Source organism: Hyla sarda, chromosome 8 (genome assembly GCF_029499605.1).
Source record: "Hyla sarda isolate aHylSar1 chromosome 8, aHylSar1.hap1, whole genome shotgun sequence".
Taxonomy (NCBI): domain Eukaryota; kingdom Metazoa; phylum Chordata; class Amphibia; order Anura; family Hylidae; genus Hyla; species Hyla sarda.
In genome coordinates this window covers 46,297,444-46,319,785 of record NC_079196.1, presented here as the reverse complement: position 1 = coordinate 46,319,785, position 22,342 = coordinate 46,297,444, and the positions used below count along the sequence as shown (strand labels likewise).

The following is a 22,342-nucleotide window of genomic DNA, read 5'->3' as shown; positions in this document are numbered from 1 at the left end:
AACGGGTCTCAGCTCGTGACATGGCCGCTACATGATCCCCCCTCTCCAATGTTTATTCACTTTTTCTATACCAAAAAAATGCGATTGTAAAAAAGAGGCATTGTGTTTTTTGACAAAATGTTTAGAGAGGGGGTGCCCCAAATATTTACGCTCAATGTTATAAATATGTTTTCCAATTCTAGTAGTTAAAAGGCACTTAGTTTTCCCCACGTAAGTTTTCCCACATGGGCATAGAATCCCATAGATAACGTCCTTAGACTTACAATTAATGTGAGTTTTTATTGAACCTGTATATGATCCATCCCTGCTCTCCACTTGAAATTGTGGGGATCTTTTTGCCCCTGTTTTCTTGCAACATTTGCACGAGCGGCACGGGAAAAATCCTGGCTCCTGGAAAAAAGACCGTTGTTCCTTGTGGCTATTTTTTATAGTTGGTGCCACCCTGTTTCCTATATTTAATGTTTTAAAAAAAATAAAGGATGACTTAGCCTGCAAGAAATGTCCTATGATGCGGTCTTCTTTAAAGATTTCCCAATGCTTGCTCACTATCTTTTAAAAAAAATTACTCTGATTATTATACGTGGAGATTATTATTTTTAAAAAGATAGTGAGCAAGCATTGGGAAATCTTTAAAGAAGACCGCATCATAGGACATTTCTTGCAGGCTAAGTCATCCTTTATTTTTTTTAAAACATTAAATATAGGAAACAGGGTGGCACCAACTATAAAAAATAGCCACAAAGAACAGCGGTCTTTTTTCCAGGAGCCAGGATTTTTCCCGTGCCGCTCGTGCAAATGTTGCAAGAAAACAGGGGCAAAAAAGATCCCCAAAATTTCAAGTGGAGAGCAGAGATGGATCATATACAGGTTCAATAAAAACTCAAATTAATTGTAAGTCTAAGGACGTTATCTATGGGATTCTATGCCCATGTGGGAAAACTTACGTGGGGAGAACTAAGCGCCTTTTAACTACTAGAATTGGAGAACATATTTATAATATTGAGTGAAAATATTTGGGGCACCCCCTCTCTAAACATTTTGTCAAAAAACACAATGCCTCTTTTTTACAATCGCATTTTTTTTTTGTATAGAAAAAGTGAATAAACATTGGAGAGGGGGGATCATGTAGCGGCCATGTCACGAGCTGAGACCCGTTGGATTTTTAATCTAAATACCATATCCCCAAATGGGCTGAATATGGACCTGGAATTATTTGCATTCCTCTAAGTATGGCCTTCCTATATGTCCAAAATCGAAAAATCAAAAAATCAAAAATAAATATAAAAAACAAGTAGCAGAAAATAAAACATGCAGAAGAAGAACCAGTATATATACACAATTTCCGGAATTTTCTTCCAAGGTTCTACATATTTTAGGTATATACCGCATTCACACAGTGCGGTAGTGCAGGTGCGTTTCCAATGCGTTTTTTGGACTAATCCATTTAGGAGACTGTGCATAGTAAGGTACAAATCCTAAAAATGGGAAATGAAAGAGTGATGTATTCCATGTATTAACATCTGTATCAATATCTTTGGGACAGAACGTGCAGGACAGTATACAATGAATGTAGCCATATGGGGGGAAGTAATGAGACAATTAGGTACCATCATAGAAAGACCGGCATAAATAGCTGGGACCTGATACGTCCATTCATCTCTGACGAAGGCCGGCGTACCGGCTGAAATGCGTTAGATGGTTTTTTGGCCCCTGCGCCCTGCTGTAATTGTGACGTCACAAACAGCCTACAGGTTCCAGTTAACCACTGGACAACTAGTAGCGCGGCAGCACCGGTGAGACGCTACCGGCCGGAGCAGATTTCCCGGTGCCTATACCCGCTACCACCCGGACTTTAGTCTCCTTCCCACTGACCTGATACATCATTGGACCCTGATGGCAAGACAACATCATCGCCGTAACTCCTGGAAGCCAGACAGCGTTGGAGGATGAAGGTACCATGTACATTTAAACCCCGGCAGGGAGTAGGTATTGACAGAATCTTTTAAAACCAAATCACCAGCAGGAGGACTGTAATACAAGCATTGCATCAAAGTACACTTATATTGAAAAAGAATATCGCTACACAGCAACTCACCTTAAAGTGGCAGATCATCGTCGTACAAAGCATACACTGAGAGATATACAAGTGAAGTGCATGTACTCTTAAAAGTGTAACAAACATTGCAACAAGTACAACACCTCAACATTCCTGCTATTCCCTCCTGGGAGGGATCCATCCTATTGACCAGAAATCACCACAATACTGCAATACGAATCCTTGTGATTTGAATACCATATCCTCAGTAAGTACCACTGTATTTTTCCATCTATACCCATATTTGTGCGCCGATACGCAGGTTTTTTACAAATAGATTTGTAAATTACTTCTATTAAAAAATCTTAATCCTTCCAATACTTTTTAGGGGCTGTATACTACAGAGGAAATGCTTTTCTTTTTGGATTTCTCTTCTGCCACGACCACAGTGCTCTCTGCTGACCTCTGCTGTCCATTTTAGGAACTGTCCAGAGCAGCACATGTTTACTATGGAGGTTTTCTCCTGCTCTGGACAGTTCCTAAAATGGACAGCAGAGGTCAGCAGAGAGCACTGTGGTCATGACAGAAGAGAAATCTGGCACCAGTTGATTTAAAAAAAAAAAAAAAAAAGGTTTCCACGGGAGTACCCCTTTAACTTTGAGGCGGAATTCCACAAGCGTAAATTCTGACATGAATAGACCCGTAAATGGACCAAAATGAGTCTTAGGCTGCCTTCACATCACAATTTTTGCCTCCAGTGCTTGTATTGTTAAAACATATGGCCTCAAAAAAAGAATATATATATATATATATATATATATATATATATATATATATATATAATCAGATGCATCTAAAAGTCATCACACATATGGCAGAACCTTTTCAGACGTTTTTGTTGGTTTTATATATTAAAAAAAAAATCATGCTTTTATGCCTTTCTAGGCAATTCCAAGGCTGTTTTGCATATGTATTAAAAAATAAATAAATAAATAAATAAACAACACTTGCAGGTGCAATTTCAATCCATTAACTACTATTTTGGACCCAACAAGAAACACGTCTAGATATACAATTCTATACGATTTTCAAGGATAGAATCGTATCAACATAACAGATAAAAATGAATGCGATGTGAAAACAAGTACATATTAAAGGTAGGGTGACACGTGCCATATTCTGCCGAATATTTTCCTACCTACTGAAGTCAATGGGTAAAAAAATCAGCAGCAGAAAATACGCAGCAAAATATGGCACATGTCACCTTTCCCCTAACGTAATTAAATGGAAACACAAAACCCAGCACCTCCTCATCTTGTTTTTTTTATTGGCCATCTATTGTTTGTGGCACCGGAGGTGGTTGGAAATGCGGAAATTAGGCCTCTAAAGCAACACTGCTATGGCCTCTGTTTGCCTCAGCTTTGACAGCAGCATCTAAACAGTTCAATAGTCTACATCAGATTACATTATATTTTGTATTATTTGTATAACTTTTTATGTTTGTACTTTTATATTAAAAAAATTACACACACACACACACATATGTATATATATATATATATATATATATATATATATATATAATTCCAATGGCGCAGCACTCCAGTATAAAAAGGTGCATTTATTCACACATGACTCAGTACAGCAACGTTTCTGCTCCTATGGAGCCATTTTCAAGCCTAGTGATACATACAGCTTCAGGGGTATTTATACCCAAAACAATGTGCTAAGTGCAATCAAAATCCCACAAGTGTATCCAGTTTCCATCAATACATAATTACATAAAATGACATCAAAAACCAAAATATTATTCACAAATACATATTCATGTGAAATACCATAAAGTGCATACATAAGTGCCATTGTGCTAATAGTGATATAGCTTGAAAAAACATTGTTCCACAGGTTCTATATGAAATATAATGCTTATCACTCATATCTATTTATAACATACATCTGGTTACAAAGTTTGATTATATACAAAGAAAAACAGGATGATGCAGAAAAGAGGATGAAGAGGAAAAAAGAGGATGATGAAGCTTACCCGCTCTGTTAGCCTGTTATGGCGCCAGTGGCGTGGGTTGTAATCCACTGCGCATGCACATGTAAGCACATTACCAACGTATGGTCATGTGGTCAGTGATGAAGCCGAAGTCTTGCGATGCCGGGTCAGTCATGGAACTATCTCATCCTGTCTACATTCTTCCAATATGAAGATCTACAAAAAAAGAGAAAAAAAAGCTAAATTATAATCATATTTAAAATATTCACTGTATGTATCAAATATTGCCAGAAAAAAAAATAAAGGAGCAGGGTATCCGGGGTTACTCAGCCTTAATTTCTACACCTAAATCAAGATGAACTCGACATTGAGCCCATATGGACGTAAAGTTCTGAGCTCATGAATCTACCATAGGTCACGCCTCTTGAGTAATGCTAAACGATCACCACCTCTGGCTGGAATGACTACTTGATCTATTTTCTTTTTATTTAATATTTAATATTTTTATAAAAAAGTTTTATTTTTTACTTTTTTTAATTATTTTTTAACGTTTAAAATTTTTTATGTATTTTACTTTTTTTTTTTATTATTACCTATTGTTTTCTTTTATTTTATTGTTACTATGCATCATTTTTTTATTATTTTTCTATTTTTTTGTTTGTTTTCTTAAAAAACATTTTGTCTAAAAAATCTTTTTTGTCAAATTTTTTGTCAAATTTTTACAATTTTTGTTTCATTTAAAAAAAAATCACTTTTTTATTGTTCTACTATCCACATATACATAAAAAACTTTTTGCACTTATAGCTTTTTCTTTATCATTATATGTTATATGGGCTATGGTCCTTTCTATACATGGGTCTTTTCAATATCCATTTCTCAGTATTATTAATTTTTTATACATCCTGCTTATATTGAATAGATTTGCATTAGAGTAAAACTGCATTGACAGCCTCTTTATTGAGAAGAGTCAACATGTGAGAGATTTGTTTACATCAGTGATCAGCTGACGAGGACTGGGTCACGCGATCGGGTCGTCACGGCTTCCCTGCCCAGGTTCGCGATTATAGTAATATGACGCGGACAGGGTGAGTTAGTTCCGGGACTGACCAAGCATTGCGAGACTTCGGCTTCATCACTGACCACATGACCATACGTAGGTAATGTGTATACATGTGCATGCACAGTGGATTACAACCCACCCCACCGGCGCCATGAGAGGCTAACAGAGTGGGTAAGCTGCGTCATCCTGTTTGTTTTTCTTTGTATATAATCAAACTTTGTAACCAGATGTATGTTATAAATATTTATGAGTGATAAGCATTATATTTCATATAGAACCTGTGGAACAATGTTTTTTCAAGCTATATCACTATTAGCACAATGGCACTTATGTATGCACTTTATGGTATATCACATGAATATGTATTTGTGAATAATATTTTGGTTTTTGATGTCATTTTACGTAATTATGTATTGATAGAAATTGGATACACTTGGGGGATTTTGATTGCACTTAGCACATTGTTTTGGGTATAAATACCCCTGAAGCTGTATGTATCACTAGGCTTGAAAATGGCTCCACAGGAGCAGAAACGTTGCTGTGCTGAGTCATGTGTGAATAAATGCACCTTTTTTACTGGAGTGCTGCGCCATTGGAATTACATATCTAAATGGAATCCTGATCAGATTTTGGACGCTGGCACCCTTCTTATTGTTGGACAGAGCTGTGCTGCAACTTTTTTCTACAGGGTGGGCCATTTATATGGATACACCTTAATAAAATGGGAATCATTGGTGATATTAACTTCTTGTTTGTGGCACATTAGTATATGTGAGGGGGGAAACTTTTCAAGATGGGTGGTGACCATGGAGGCCATGTTGAAGTTGGCCATTTTGAATCCAACATTAGTTTTTTCAATAGGAAGAGGGTCATGTGACACATCAATCTTATTGGGAATTTCACAAGAAAAACAATGATGTGCTTGGTTTTAACATAATTTTACTCTTTCATGAGTTATTTACAAGTTTCTCTTTGTTTACAGCCACTGACATGTTGTGGAGGTTGACACGTGAGGAGCGGATAGAAATTTTGTTTATGTCTGGTGAAAGCAGTAACCTGGTCATTGCAGCAGATTTCAGCAGACCAGCCATCTCCCATGCTACAGTTAGCAAACTACTTGCTAAGTTTCGTGAAAGTGGTTCAGTGTTGGATTTGCCAAAATGTGGATGCATGAAATCTGTCACTAATGAAGAAACATCAGTGGCTGTCCTAGCTTCATTCAGCAAGAGCCCACAGCGTAGCACTCGCCGCATGTCACTGGAGAGGGGCATTAGTCGAACATCCCTTCGGCGGATATTAGCTACTCACAAAAGGCACCCTTAAAAACTCCAGCTACTGCAGCATCTCAATGAGGATGACCCAGATCGGCGCACTGAATTTGCAGAATGGGCAAAACAAAAATTGGAACTGGACCCTCAGTTTACGCAGAAGATTTTGTTCAGTGATGAGGCAAACTTTTATGTGAATGGTGAAGTTAACAAACAAAACCACCGCTATTGGTCTTACACTAACCCACATTGGATAGATCCCTCCAAGACTGTTGGCACACAAAAATTGATGGTATGGTGTGGTATATGGGGTACAAAGATAGTGGGGCCATTCTTCATCAATGGAAACCTCAAGGCCACTGGATATGCGAAATTACTACATGATGATGTGTTTCCCTCTTTATGCACTGAAGCTGGCACGTTCCCTGAGTTTTTCCAGCAAGATGGTGACCACCACATTATGGGTGTCAGGTCCGAGCATTCCTAGATGAACAGTTTCCTGGAAAGTGGATTGGTCGTCGTGGGCCAGTTGAATGGCCCCCAATGTCTCCCGATCTGACCCCCTTAGACTTTTATCTTTGGGGTCATCTGAAGGCAATTACCTATGCTGTGAAGATACGAGATGTGCAGCACCTGAAACTACGGATACTGGAAGCCTGTGCTAGCATTTCTCCTGTGGTGTTGCTATCAGTGTGTGAAGAGTGGGAGAAGAGGGTTGCATTGACAATCCAACACAATGGGCAGCACATTGAACACATTTTATAAGTGGTAAGAAACTTGTAAATAACTCATGAAACAATAAAGTTACATTAAAACCAAGCACATCATTGTTTTTCTTGTGAAATTTCCAATAATGATGTGTCACATGACCCTCTTCCTATTGAAAAAACAAAAGTTGGATTCAAAATGGCCAACTTCAAAATGGCCGCCATGGTCACCACCCATCTTGAAAAGTTTCCCCCCTCACATATACTAATGTGCCACAAACAGGAAGTTAATATCACCAACTATTGCCATTTTATTAAGGTGTATCCATATAAATGGCCCACCCTGTATATATATATATATATATATATATATATATATATATATATACTGTACTGTATTTCCCATAAGTGAGGCCACCCCTCACATTATATACAGTATCTCACATACAGTGGGGATCAAAAGAAAGTTTGGGCACCCCAGGTAAATATTTGTTTTAAAGGGGTACTCCGCCCCTAGACATATTATCCCCTATCCAAAGGATAGGAGATAAGATGTCAGATCGCGGGGTTCCCTCTGCTGGGGACCCCCCCTGATCTCGGCTGCAGCACCCACCTGTTGCGGCTACCAGAAACGCCGGAGGCTTTGGCTCCCGACCACGGTGACGTGAGATCATGATGTCGAGACTCCGCCCCCATGTGACATCACGCCCCGCCCCTCAATGCAAGTCTATGGGAGGGGGCGTGGTGGCTGTCACGCTCCATCCCATAGACTTGCATTGAGGGGGCGGGGCATGTCGTCACACGGGGCGGAGTCGTGATGTCACGATCTCCCGTCACCGTGGTCGTGAGGCGTTAGGATGAGAGCCTCCAGCACTGCCGGAAGCCGTAACGGGTGGATGCTGCAGCCGAGATCCCGGGGGTCCCCAGCGGCAGGAACCCCGTGATCTGACATCTTATCCCCTATCCTTTCGATAGGGGACAAGATGTCTAGGGGCAGAGTACCCCTTTAATATGCATAAAGAAGCCAAGGAAAGATTGAAAAATCTCCAAAAGGAATCAATTTACAAACTAGACATTCTTATAATATGTCAACAAAAGTTAGATTTTATTTACATCATTTACACTTTCAAAATAACAAAAAACAAAAAAATGGCGTCTGCAAAAGTTTGGGGACCCTGCAGAGTTAATATCTTGTACTGCCCCCTTTGGCAAGTATCACAGCTTGTAATCACTTTTTGTAGCCAGCCATGAGTCTTTCAATTCTTGTTTGAGGTATCTTTGCCCATTCTTCCTTACAAAAGTCATCCAGTTCTTTGAGATTTCTGGGCTGTCTGTCACGCACTGCTCTTTTAAGGTCTATCCATAGATTTTCAATTATGTTGAGGTCAGGAGATTGCGAAGGCCATGGCAAAACCTTCAGTTTACGCCTCTTTCCTATGAGAAACCAGTGATCAATGTATAATATCAGTGTGTGCAGTGTTATTTGTAACATTGCAAAAAAAAGTGAATAAAGATCATTTAACCCCTCCCTAATAAAAGTTTGAATAACCCCCCTTTTCCCATTTAAAAAAAAAAACTGTGTAAATAAAAATAAACAAATGTGGTATCGCCGCGTGTAGAAATGTCCGAATTATAAAAAAAATATCATTAATTAAACCGCACGGTCAATGGTGTACGCACAAAAAAATTGTATTGTAAAAATTGTATTGATCAATCAGTCCGATCAATACAAAAATGGTACCTATAAAAACTTCAGATCACCGCGCAAAAAATGAGCCCTCATACCGCCCTGTACTTGGAAAAATAAAAAAGTTATAGGGGTCAGAAGATGACAATTTTAAACGTATACATTTTCCTGCATGTAGTTATGATTTTTTTCAGGAGTACGACAAAATAAAACCTATATAATTAGGGTATCATTTTAATTGTATGGACCTACAGAATAAAGGTAAGGTGTCATTTTTACCGAAAAATGTACGGTGTAGAAACAGAAGCCCCCAAGACTTACAAAATAGTGGGTTTTTTTCAGTTTTGTCTCACAATGAATTGTTTTCCATTTCGTCGTAGATTTTTGGGTAAAATGACTGACGTCATTACAAAGTAGAATTGGTGGCGCAAAGAATAAGCCATCATATGGATTTTTAGGTGCAAAATTGAAAGAGTTATGTTTTTTTAAATATAAGGAGGAAAAAATGAAAGTGCAAAAACGGAAAAAACCCTGGTCCTTAAGGGGTTAAATAAGACATGTTGTCTCCCCTGACTTATATTCCCCTGAAATAACATTTCTCCATAAACTATTCATAGACATATGTGTTTCCTCTCTTATTTCTCCTGAATATTCATAAATTGATGGACACCTGGGAGTTTCCATTCCCCGTGTAAAGGGGTGTGTGTTGTCTGAATACATTTTGATGATGTAAACACTGATTGGACAGGGACACACCTCCAGCTGGTAAAGCCCAGATGTCAATTAATTCACAGGTGTGTAGTAGGAATAATAAGAGAAAGTGCACAACACAGAATAGCTCCAGAATTGTCATTTAAGATATACAGGTATTTTGCTAAAATTGTCAGGTCAGTTGAGGTGACGGGTCCTCTTTAAATATTAATAGCTAATATGTAGTGACTGGAGAGCGGCAGATTCTGCATTATAGAAGGCAGGTTATGATTTCACACTCTCTTGAATATATTTACAGTTAATGGAGAATATTGATTAAACATTTCAGTGCCTGTAACTATAAGTCTATGACTCAATGAATAATGGGCAGAATGATATTTTTATACTTCATAGTTTCAGTAAGATCTCTCGACTATAACCCTTAATGACTCGACTTCCCAAAACAGGAAGTTCTTAAAGGGGTACTCCCGTGAAAAACTTTTCTTTCTTTTTTTTTTTTTTAAATCAACTGGTGCCAGAAAGTTAAACAGATTTGTAAATGACTTCTATTAAAAAATCTTAATCCTTCCAGTACTTTTTAGGGACTATATAATACAGAGGAAATGCTTATCTTTTTAGATTTCTCTGATGTCATGACCACAGTGCTCTCTGCTGACCTCTGCTGTCCATTTTAGGAACTGTCCAGAGCAGTAGAAAATCCTCATAGCAAACATATGCTGCTCTGGACAGTTCCTAAAATGGACATCAGAGGTCAGCAGAGAGCACTGTGGTCATGACATCAGAGAAATCTAAAAAGAAAAGCATTTCCTCTGTAGTATATAGCCCCTAAAAAGTACTGGAAGGATTAAGATTTTTTAATAGAAGTAATTTACAAATCTGTTTAACTTTCTGGCACCAGTTGATAAAAAAAAAAAATGTTTTCCACGGGAGTACCCCTTTAACAGGGCTGGGTTGTGTAGAAAATAATTTTCAAGTATCCAGTTAGGGCATGGAGGAGGATCCTATATGTGACAATAACCTCCAGCAATTCTGTGGACCAGAGAGCAGGACCCTGCATTTCTATCCAGCAGCTGCTTGATTTTAATCATTTCTATGCAATGCTTAACTTGTTGCTAAGATTTTGAACAATTTTCTACATATTACCGCAGACCACTTAACCCCTTAAGGACTGAGCCCTTTTTCACCTTAAGGACTCGGCCATTTTTTGCACATCTGACCACTGTCACTTTAAACATTAATAACTCTGGAATGCTTTTAGTTATCATTCTGATTCCGAGATTGTTTTTTCGTGACATATTCTACTTTAACGTAGTGGTAAAATTTTTGGTAACTTGCACCCTTTCTTGGTGAAAAATCCCAAAATTTGATGAAAAATTTGAAAATTTTGCATTTTTCTAACTTTGAAGCTCTCTGCTTGTAAGAAAAATGGATATTCAAAATAATTTTTTTTTTATTCACATATACAATATGTCTACTTTATATTTGCATCATAAAATTGATGAGTTTTTACTTTTGGAGGACACCAGAGGGCTTCAAAGTTCCGCAGCAATTTTCCAATTTTTCACAAAATTTGGAAACTCGCTTTTTTTCAGGGACCAGTTCAGGTTTGAAGTGGATTTGAAGGGTCTTCATATTAGAAATACCCCATAAATGACCCCATTATAAAAACTGCACCCCGAAAGTATTCAAAATGACATTCAGTAAGCGTTTTAACCCTTTACGGGTTTCACAGGAATAGCAGCAAAGTGAAGGAGAAAATTCACAATCTTCATTTTTTACACTCGCATGTTCTTGTAGACCCAATTTTTGAATTTTTGCAAGGGGTAAAAAGGAGAAATTTTTTACTTGTATTTGAAACCCAATTTCTCTCGAGTAAGCACATACCTCATATGTCTATGTAAAGTGTTCGGCGGGCGCAGTAGAGGGCTCAGAAGGGAAGGAGCGTCAAATGGTTTTTGGGGGGCATGTCACCTTTAGGAAGCCCCTATGGTGCCAGAACAGCAAAAAAAAACACATGGCATACCATTTTGGAAACTAGACCCCTCGGGGAATGTAACAAGGGGTAATGTGAACCTTAATACCCCACAGGTGGTTCACGACTTTTGCATATGTAAAAAAAATATATATTTTTTTTACCTAAAATGCTTGGTTTCCCTAAAGTTTTACATTTTTAAAAAGGGTAATAGCAGAAAATACCCCCCAAAATTTGAAGCCCAATTTCTCCCGATTCAGAAAACACCCCATATGGGGGTGAAAAGTGCTCTGCTGGCGCACTACAGGTCTCAGAAGAGAAGGAGTCACATTTGGCTTTTTTGAAGGAAATTTTGCTCTGGGGGCATGCCGCATTTAGGAAGCCCCTATGGTGCCAGGACAGCAAAAAAAAACCACATGGCATACCATTTTGGAAACTAGACCCCTCGGGGAACGTAACAAGGGGTAAAGTGAACCTTAATACCCTACAGGTGTTTCACGACTTTTGCATATGTAAAAAAAAATAAAAAAATGTACCTAAAATGCTTGGTTTCCCCAAAAATTTACATTTATACAAAGGGTTAAAGCAGAAAATACCCCCCAAAATTTGAAGCCCAATTTCTCCCGATTCAGAAAACACCCCATATGGGGGTGAAAAGTGCTCTGTTGGCGCACTACAGGTCTCAGAAGAGAAGGAGTCACATTTGGCTTTTTGAAAGCAAATTTTGCTCTGGGGGCATGCCGCATTTAGGAAGCCCCTATGGTGCCAGGACCGCAAAAAAACCCCACATGGCATACCATTTTGGAAACTAGAGCCCTCGGGGAATGTAACAAGGGGTTAAGTGAACCTTAATACCCTACAGGTGTTTCACGACTTTTGCATATGTAAAAAAAAATAAAAAAATTTACCTAAAATGCTTGGTTTCCCAAAAAATTTACATTTATACAAAGGGTTAAAGCAGAAAATACCCCCCAAAATTTGAAGCCCAATTTCTCCCGAGTACGGCGATACCCCATATGTGACCCTTAACTGTTGCCTTGAAATACGACAGGGCTCCAAAGTGAGAGCGCCATGCGCATTTGAGGCCTAAATTAGGGATTGCATAGGGGTGGACATAGGGGTATTCTACGCCAGTGATTCCCAAACAGGGTGCCTCCAGCTGTTGCAAAACTCCCAGCATGCCTGGACAGTCAACGGCTGTCCGACAATACTGGGAGTTGTTGTTTTGCAACAGCTGGAGGCTCCGTTTTGGAAACCGTGGCGTACCAGACGTTTTTCATTTTTATTTGGGAGGGGAGCTGTGTAGGGGTATGTGTATATTTAGTGTTTTTTACCTTTTATTTTATTTTTTGTGGTAGTGTAGTGTAGTGTTTTTAGGGTACAGTCGCACGGGCGGGGGTTCACAGTAGTTTCTCGCTGGCAGTTTGAGCTGTTGCAGAAAATTTGCTGCAGCTCAAACTTGCAGCCCGATACTTACTGTAATCCTCCGCCCATGTGAGTGTACCCTGTACATTCACATTGGGGGGGACATCCAGCTGTTGCAAAACTACAACTCCCAGCATGCGCTGACAGACTGTACATGCTGAGAGTTTTAGTTTTGCAACAGCTGTAGGCACACTGGTTATGTATCACGGAGTTTGTGACCTTACTCAGTGTTTCAAAACCAGTGTGCCTCCAGCTGTTGCAAAACTACAACTCCCAGCATGTACGGTGCATGGTGTAAGGTGACTGCTGGGAGTTGTAGTTTGCAACAGCTGGAGGCACACCGGTCGTGAAACAATGAGTTAGGTAAAAAAAAAACTAAGTTTCACAACCAGTGTGCCTTCAGCTGTTGCAAAACTACAACTCTCAGCAGTCACCGTCAGCCAACGGGCATGCTGGGAGTTGTAGTTATGCAACCAGCAGATGCACCACTACAACTCCCAGCATGCACTTTAGCTGTTTGTGCAAGCTGGGAGTTGTAGTTATACAACAGCTGAAGGTACACTTTTCCATAGAAAAAATGTGCCTCCAGCTGTTGCAAAACCATAAGTCCCAGCATGCCCATAAGGGAATGCTGGGAGTTGTGGTGGTCTGCCTCCTGCTGTTGCATAACTACAGCTCCCAGCATGCCCTTTTTGCATGCTGGGAGCTGTTGCTAAGCAACAGCAGGAGGCTGTAACTCACCTCCTGCTGCTGCTCCATCGCAGGCTGTCCCTCGCCGCCGCCATCGCTCCTGGGGCCCCGATCCCAACATGGACGCCGGGGATCGGGGTCCCCAGCACCCGGGGTCGTCTTCCCGCACCCGCTCACGCCCTCCGGAAGAGGGGCGGAGCGGGTGCGGGAGTGACACCCGCAGCAGGCGCCCTGATTGGTCGGCCGGTAATCCGGCCGACGAATCAGGGCGATCGTGAGGTGGCACCAGTGCCACCTCACCCCTGCAGGCTCTGGCTGTTCGGGGCCGTCAGAGACGGCCCCGAACAGCCAGTTATTCCGGGTCACCGGGTCACTGGAGACCCGATTGACCCGGAATCGCCGCAGATCGCTGGCCTGAATTGTCCAGCGATCTGCGGCGATCGCCGACATGGGGGGGCATAATGACCCCCCTGGGCGATATGCCGGGATGCCTGCTGAACGATTTCAGCAGGCATCCGGCTCCGGTCCCCAACCGGCTAGCGGTGGGGACCGGAATTCCCACGGGCGTATGGATACGCCCTGCGTCCTTAAGGACTCGGGATGCAGGGCGTATCCATACGCCCTGCGTCCTTAAGAGGTTAATTTTCAAACAGTGGGACACCTAGTAATCAGCTTATTTTTACTGGATCCTTTTAACAGAAGGGGGTGTCTGAACCAGATATCAAAGAAGGTAAGAGAGTCCTCTCACAATCAGGGTTTTGTTTTTTATGTTTTCTATTAAGTTGAGCCTTACATACAGGACCATATGGCAGTAGATACCAGCTGTACAGAGATCTGTATACAATATAAGTGATTACATACAGGACCATATGGCAGTAGATACCAGCTGTACAGAGATCTGTATACAATATAAGTGATTATATAGAGGACCATATGGCAGTAGATACCAGCTGTACAGAGATCTGTATACAATATAAGTGATTATATACAGGACCATATGGCAATAGATATCAACTGTACACAGGATATGTATACCATATAAGTGATTATATACAGGACCATATGGCGGTGGATATCAGCTGTACACAGGATCTGTACACCATGTGGGAGTGCCAGAGATAGATCTCATGGCAACACGTCTGAATGCCAAAGTGAGCAAGTTTTGCTCTCTTTACAAAGAGGACAATCCTGTGGCGATAGACGCTCTGTCCATACCATGGAGGTTCAGGCTGGCCTACATATTCCCTCCACTTTCCATGATACCAAGGGTATTGATGAAAGTCAGGGAAGACCAGGCCTCTGTGATAGCCATCATACCATTCTGGCCCAAGAGGTCCTGGTTCACCCAGCTCATGAGGGTGAGTCAAGGGTGTTATTGGAGACTTCCCCCCATGCAGAACCTATTGTCTCACAACACAGGCTCCTGCCTAGATCTGAGGAGACTCAATCTGACAGCCTGGAGATTGACAGGACCCTACTAGATAGTGGGCTTCCTGCAGAGGTTTTGAGAACCATTGCTCATTCCAGAGCACAATCAACAAACAAAGTTTATTCCCGGATAAAACGGATCTTTCATCAGTGGTGTACTATGAAAGAGATAGTAGCCTCAGATCCTCCTCTGCATTACTACGTTTTTTCCAAGATGGCCTTGACAAGGGTCTAAGCCCATCTACTCTAAAGGTTCAAGTCTCAGCACTCTCTGCCTTTTTAGGCAGATCCCTGTCACAAGAACCCCTAATTAAAAGATTCCTCAGGGGAGCTGAAAGACTTAAACCAAGGGTTCTTAGACCTATTCCCAGATGGGATTTATCCACTGTTCTTCAGGGGTTATGCTTTCCCCCCTTTGAGCCTCTGGAAGAAGCTGACTTTAGGTATTTAACCCTTAAAGTCACCTTTTTGCTGGCCATATCCTCAGCCAAAAGAGTTGGTGAGCTTCAGGCCCTCTCGGCTTTTGAGCCTTATACACTTTTTCTCCAGGATAGAGTCCTGTTGAGATATCTGCCTACCTTTGTTTCTAAGGTTCCGACCTTCTCATTCTCAAACATCAACCAGGTCCTATCCCTCCCAGTTCTGTGTCCTAACCCATCTTCTCCCGAAGAAGCTGCGAATCACACACTGGACATTTGAAGAATCCTTAAAATCTACATTGCAAGAACTGGAAATTTCAGAAGATCAGTACACCTACTCATCTCTTTTACAGGAAAGAACAAAGGTTTTAAAGCCTCTAAACTAGGGATTGACCGATATTGTTTTTTTAGGGCCGATACCGATAATCTGTCACCTTTCGGGCCGATAGCCGATAACTTCTACCGATATTCCGGTATAAATTATCGGCTATTTCAACCCCCCCCCGGCGGGGCAGAAGCCGTTGCAGATCAATGATTTAAAGCGGGCGCTTTAAATCAATGAACTACAGCGGCTTTTGCGGTGCCAGAGACCGTCCCTGCTGCCCGCTTCTCTCCCCCTGCCTGTCCTGCGTCTAACCACCACAGTTGCCCCATCGCCTCTCCCCATCCTCTGCCCACATACCACCGCCGCCGCTGCCCCATCGCCTCCCCCCCATCCTCTGCCCACATACCGACGCCGCTGCCCCATCGCCCCCCCCCATCCTCTGCCCACATAGCGCCGCTGCCCCATCGCCTCCCCCCATCCCCGGTGTTATAATTACCTGTTCCCGGGGGTCCGCGATCCTTCTGGCTCCATCGGCATCCTGCGCTGTCACTGTGCGTACTGACGGTGACGGTCACTCGTAATTACGCAGCACACAGCAACAGCGCAGGAGCCAGAATGATAGCGTACCCCCGGGAACAGGTCATTATAACACCGGGGATGGGGGAGGCAATGGGGGGGGGGGCAGCGGCGGCGATGGGTTGGGGGGGGGGCGGTTGCGGTGCGGTGGGTGGTGCAGCGCGGTGCGGTGGGGGCGGGGCATTATCGGCATATCGGCAAGGTAATTGCCGATACCGATAATGTCCAAAATCGCGTTTGTCGGCCAATAATATCGGCCAAACCGATAATCGGTCGATCCCTACTCTAAACCCTCTCTGATTAGATGGATTAAATAGGCAATCCTTGAGGCTTTTGTAGCCCAAAAGTTAACTCCTCCTGCCTTTGTTACTACCCATTCTACCCGGGCAGTGTCTACTTCTTTTGCCGAAAGGAAGTCTGTTCCTCTGGAACAAATCTGTGCTGCTGCCTCTTGGGGCACCCGTAACACATTTATCAGTCATTACAGGGTTAATGCCAAACATTCGGAAGAGTTGGCCTTTGGGCAGTCTATCCTAAGTGCCGCTCTGCCGTAGTCCCTCCCTATTTGTGTTGTTACTTGCTAAGTCCCCACTTGTGCTGCTGGTTAGGACGTAAGGGAAGCGTTAACTTTTAACGTAAATTTGTTTTCCCTTAGTCCTAACAGCAGCACACAAATTTCCCGCCCTTTTGTTACTTGTTATATAAGCAATGTGGCCTAAGGGAGGAGGCCTTTTATGGGGGAATTAATTAAAATGCTAATTACTTGGGCGGAATTAAAAATCCCACTGTCCTGCGAGCTTCACAGGGGCAGAACACCCCCACTTGTGCTGCTGTTAGGACTAAGGGAAAACAAGTTTACGTTAAAAATTAACGCTTCCCTAACCTCTCATAGATGACCAAATGCCCCCTCACCTACTGTTTCACATCCCCTAGTAGATTGTAAGCCCTTATAGACCGGGCTCTCTCTCCCTCTATATCAGTCTGTCATTTACCCTGTTCGATACTTATTGTACTTGCGTTTCTGTTATGTACTTTAACCATCATGATGATAATTAATAATAAATAAATATGGTGTTAACATACTTGCTCACAGACTTGGCTCTGCACTTAGCTTACCCTATTTCATGTTTCCTAAACATTTGCAAGTATTACATGAGTGGACTGGGACATCAAGCTTATTTGACCTTACATCTGAATTTTTAGGTATTTTTTGTAGCTGTGCTACAGTTTTAGATTGGTGGGGGTCTGATTTTTGACACCCATGTCGATCTGCTGATTGAAGGAGCTGTGATGCTTCAACAAACTTGCAAAAATCCCTTTCAGTAGTCCTGTGCATTTACTAGCGGCTGTTCCTTATATTACAGCTCAGAGCAACTCGGTCCCATTCAAGTCAATAAGACTGAGCTCTAATAACAGGCACCACCATTATTAGTAAAAATAAAGGGGAGCACTGCAGATCCTACTGACCTGATGTAGGTGGCTATTAAAGGAGTACTCCGTTGCACACTTTTTTCATTGTATCCCGTCCGGGCTGCAAAATAAAAGAAAACACACTTTATCTTACCTGCCAACGAGCCCCCGGAGCTCCGGTACAGGTGTTCGGTCCCCGGGCTGTATTCTTCTTACTTCCTGTTAGCCCGGCACGTCACACGGAGCTTCAGCCTATCACTGGCCGCAGCGATGTCCCGCCTCGGCCAGTGATAGGCTGAAGCTCCGTGTGACGTGTCGGGCTAACAGGAAGTAAGAAGAATACAGCCCGGGGACCGAACACCTGTACCGGAGTGTACCGAAGCTCCGCGGGCTCGTTGGCAGGTAAGATAAAGTGTGTTTTCTTTTATTTTGCAGCCCGGACGGGATAAAATGAAAAAAGTGCGCGCCGGAGTACTCCTTTAAGGATAAGACATCATATTTCTAGTCCTAGAGAAGACCACCCACTATGTCAATGTTTCCCAACCAGTGTGCCTCCAGCTGTTGCAAAACTACAACTCTCAGCATGCCCGGACAGCCAACGTCTGTCCGGGTATGTTAGGAGTTGTAGTTTTGCAACACCTTGGTTGGGAAACTCTGTGCTATGTTTTCAGCAGTACCAGTTGGGGGAGATTTATCAAAACCTGTTGCCCAGTTGCCCATAGCAACCAATCAGATCGCTTCTTTCATTTTTAACAAGGCCCTCTGTAAAATGAAAGAAGCGATCTGATTGGTTGCTATGGGCAACTGGTCCACTTTTCCTCTGCACAGGTTTTGATAAATCTCCCCCCAAAAGTGTGGCCACTGTGATAACACAGATCCCTGTGTAGGTACATAGTATTGTACTATATGGGGGAGATTTATCAATGTTTTTCTGTGCAAAGTCCTTTTCTGAGTTTTTCTTTTTGTGTTGTTTTTTGCTGTTGTGCGCCGAATTTATCAAAAAGGCGCACAGACTTTAATAAATATCACACAAATTTTATTTCACCTCACAAACGGCTGTGAGCCGCCAGATTGGAAGTTTACTTTCGTTTTCCCTCAGACTGAGTGGCCTGTGCTACGGAGACCTGTGTGCTCAGTACAGAAAGCGCTGTCATAGCAGGTTGCCCTATTTGTAAGTGTTTCATGTAAAAAAGTGCTTCTGCCTGTCTTATTTTTGAACAAAGCTAAAATAAAAGCTACAAAAAAAATTCAAGACATCACCAGAATACCGTTTTTGTTATAACAAAATTTTAATACAGAGAGTTATTTCTAAATATAATGAAGGAGGTCCCAGCACTCACCGATGCAAGCAATTGATATTTTATTGTATATCCAAGTCACAGGACGCGTTTCGGCACTTAGCCTTCCTCTGCTGTCAGCAGAGGAAGGCTAAGTGCCAAACGCGTCCTGTGACTTGGATATACAATAAAATATCAATTGCTTGCATCGGTGAGTGCTGGGACCTCCTTCATTATATTGCATTACCCTTTTCCTCGTGCACCACCACCTTTTAGATAGTGCTGACCATTGCTCTACCACAGTTATTTCTAAATAGTCTGGCAACAGCTGGAGACACTACTACTGGTGTTGGTTTTTATCCTACAAAGCCGTAGAAGCATTTTGGTTGCTTTTGGTGCTTAATCGCCAAAATGGATCAATAACATAATAACCTGGCGAGCGCAACAGAATTAGCGTGCACCAAGGTGTCTGTCTGTTAAGACACATGCACCAACCTACAGACTAAACGCAGCTTACCTGCTGTCTACCCCGCAGCATTTTCAACACCAAGGCCATTATGGCTAGGATTGTCACCGTTCCCTGGTCTCATATTTGGGGCTCTCAGTTTGCGCTCTCCAGTTTATTAGGTGAGTGACAATTTAAGGCGATTTGGCTCAGGGAGCAACCCAAATGCAGGAATACTCTCTACTGCTGGTTGTTAGAAAATACGACAGAAGTGGTGTCTCCAGCTGTTGCCAAATAGGAAATCTAATGCAGCATGACAATACTAGCTTGCCTGGCATGTCCAAATTGTATGTACTAATCTTTCCAAATATATAGCTCTTCATAATAATGTATTGCTCTTTTTCAAAAAACTATTCTGTCACACAACCCTGCTTGGTGCTTAGTTGTTAGCTAATTTGGATTACTCTATTCTTAAAGAGGACTCCTTTCTAAATAACTGGTTCCCCATGCTTGAAAGTCTTTTCACAGTGGTCTGTCTTTTTTTTCAGCTAAGTTAGACTTGGTCTACATTTGCAGTTTTTTTTTCTTTTTTAAACGTTTGCGCAAAAATGTTGAACCATTTTAACAATGGCGCAGTAAATAAATACTGTCCACTGCATGGGCAACTGCACAGCCCTGCAACCCACAGCCAGTTTTTCCAAAAACGTCTACCGTATATACTCGAGTATAAGCCGAGTTTTTCAGCACGATTTTTCGTCTTATACTCAAGTGAACTCTCCACCTGTCAATCCCTTCATCAGTGGTCTTCAACCGGCGGACATCCAGATGTTGCAAAACGGCTGTCCAGGCATGCTGGGAGTTATAGTTTTGAAACCTCGGGAGGTCCGCAGGTTGAAGAACACTGCGGCCTTCGTCATCATCCCCCCCCCCCTTCATCCTCACCGCCTGTCAATCCCTTCATCAGTGGGTTTCAACCTGCAGACCTCCAGATGTTGCAGAACTACAACTCCCAGCTGTCCGGGCATGCTGGGAGTTGTAGTTTTGCAACATTCGGAGGTCCGCAGGTTGAAGACCACTGATGAAGGGATTGACAGGTGGTGATGATGAAGGGGTGGGATGATGACGGGGGTCTGGATGATGACAGGTGTCTGGATGATTACATGGGGGGGATAATGTATTTCTTCCCTAGGCTTATAGTCGAGTCAATACCTTTCCCTGGGTTTTTGGGGTAAAATTAGGGGCCTCAGCTTATATCTGGGTCGGCTTATACTCGAGTATATATTTAAAAAAGGTTAAAAAAAAATCTCAAAATTGCGACTTTTAACAGCCAAAATAATGAAGGAAACAGCTTGATAAATCTCCCCCTTCTATATGTTATCAATAAAAATGAACAACAAAAAAAAGTGCTTGTAGTACAATTGTGTTATATCGGAAGTAGAGATGAGCGAACTTACAGTAAATTCGATTCGTCACGAACTTCTCAGCTCGGCAATTGATGACTTATCCTGCATAAATTAGTTCAGCTTTCAGGTGCTCCAGTGGGCTGGAAAAGGTGGATACAGTCCTAGGAGACTCTTTCCTAGGACTGTATCCACCTTTTCCAGCCCACCGGAGCACCTGAAAGCTGAACTAATTTACGCAGGATAAGTCATCAACTGCCGAGCCGAGAAGTTCGTGACAAATCGAATTTACTGTAAGTTCGCTCATCTCTAATCGGAAGAAAAGACAAATTGTTTTTGAACATTTATAATATTTATATATTTGTTGTTTGAATATTTTTTTTTTTTAAATTGAGTTCCAATGGTCATAAAAAGACATGAAATGTTGCCCTCTTGTGTTTATTTGCGATATGACAATTAAAATCTAAAATGCAGCTATTGCACAATATTACTTTTAAAGAGGACCTGTAGCCAATCCCCCAAAAATTGATTTTACTATCATTAACCACATTTTTACAGTTTCTTGATAGACCCTTGTGTTCCCCACATAAGAGGGTTTAAAAATTGTCTGAAGTTCCAATCCGAGGAAAGGGGAATGCGACCTGAAACGCGTCATTGATCTTTAATAATATAACAATACCAAAGACTCCTAAAAATGAATTTAGAAGTGGCACCATTTACAGTGTATGTTTTCTTAACTCCTTGTTCTATTCACTCTTGGCTGTAAGGCAACTGACTACAGGACTTCTCCTCCACTGATGTTCCACATTAGTATAGCACATCTGGCAGACCAGAGTTAAATAATAACAACACTTCTATGATACAAGATCCAATAGTAGCTACATTTTACTTATTATGAAAATTTGCCTGATAAATAAAATCAATAAACATCTAAAGTGCATGTTATTAGGTGAAATGCTTTGAGTATCACTTGTTTTTTTTTTTAGCAGTGAGGCTATAAGGTCCCATGCACACTAGGGAAATACGACTGCCCATGCACACATGGGCAAAAATGCATGGAGTATCTGCCTGGAAAACATGGGCAGATATTCTGCATATTTGATTGTTTCGGAAAGCTAGGACCTTTCGGAAATGCTCTCTCTCATTGACGGTAATGCATGTCTGAGCAGAATCTACAGAAGTGTTAAGCCTAATTGGCTTTATTTGTGGGAGTGGCGTGGGGTATATAATCACCCATCTCCCACATCTGGGGGCATGTGTTACGTTGGCGGTAGTTCTCTAGTAGTCTACCGTGTTAGTGCATACGTCCCCCCCCCTGGAGTGTCGTTGGTAGTGTGTAACGGTTCTATCCCCCGTCCTCGCAGAGGTTGGTTAGGTAAGTGCCAGTGTGGCTCTATGTTGTTCAGCCCGGGTTCGTAGTGCCGGAGCAGGCTCACCCCCAGCTGGGTCGCTTGCCTCCTCGCGCTCCCCCAGGTTTTTTGTACCCCGTTTTTTCTTGCATGTT

At 41.9% G+C, this 22,342-nt stretch overlaps 1 protein-coding gene across 3 annotated transcripts in view; it reads left to right on the top strand.

The window, feature by feature from the left end:
* SLC38A11 (solute carrier family 38 member 11) overlaps positions 1-22,342 on the top strand; it is a 224,105-nt gene that overhangs the window by 86,227 nt on the left and 115,536 nt on the right. For 2 of the 3 annotated variants that reach the window (XM_056534816.1, XM_056534815.1), the window contains exon 1: positions 17,982-18,118. The exons of the other annotated variant lie outside the window; for it this stretch is intronic. The gene's annotated coding sequence lies outside the window, so the exon portion shown is untranslated. Of the gene's footprint in view, positions 1-17,981; positions 18,119-22,342 lie in introns of those variants that run through there. 3 annotated transcript variants of the gene reach the window in all.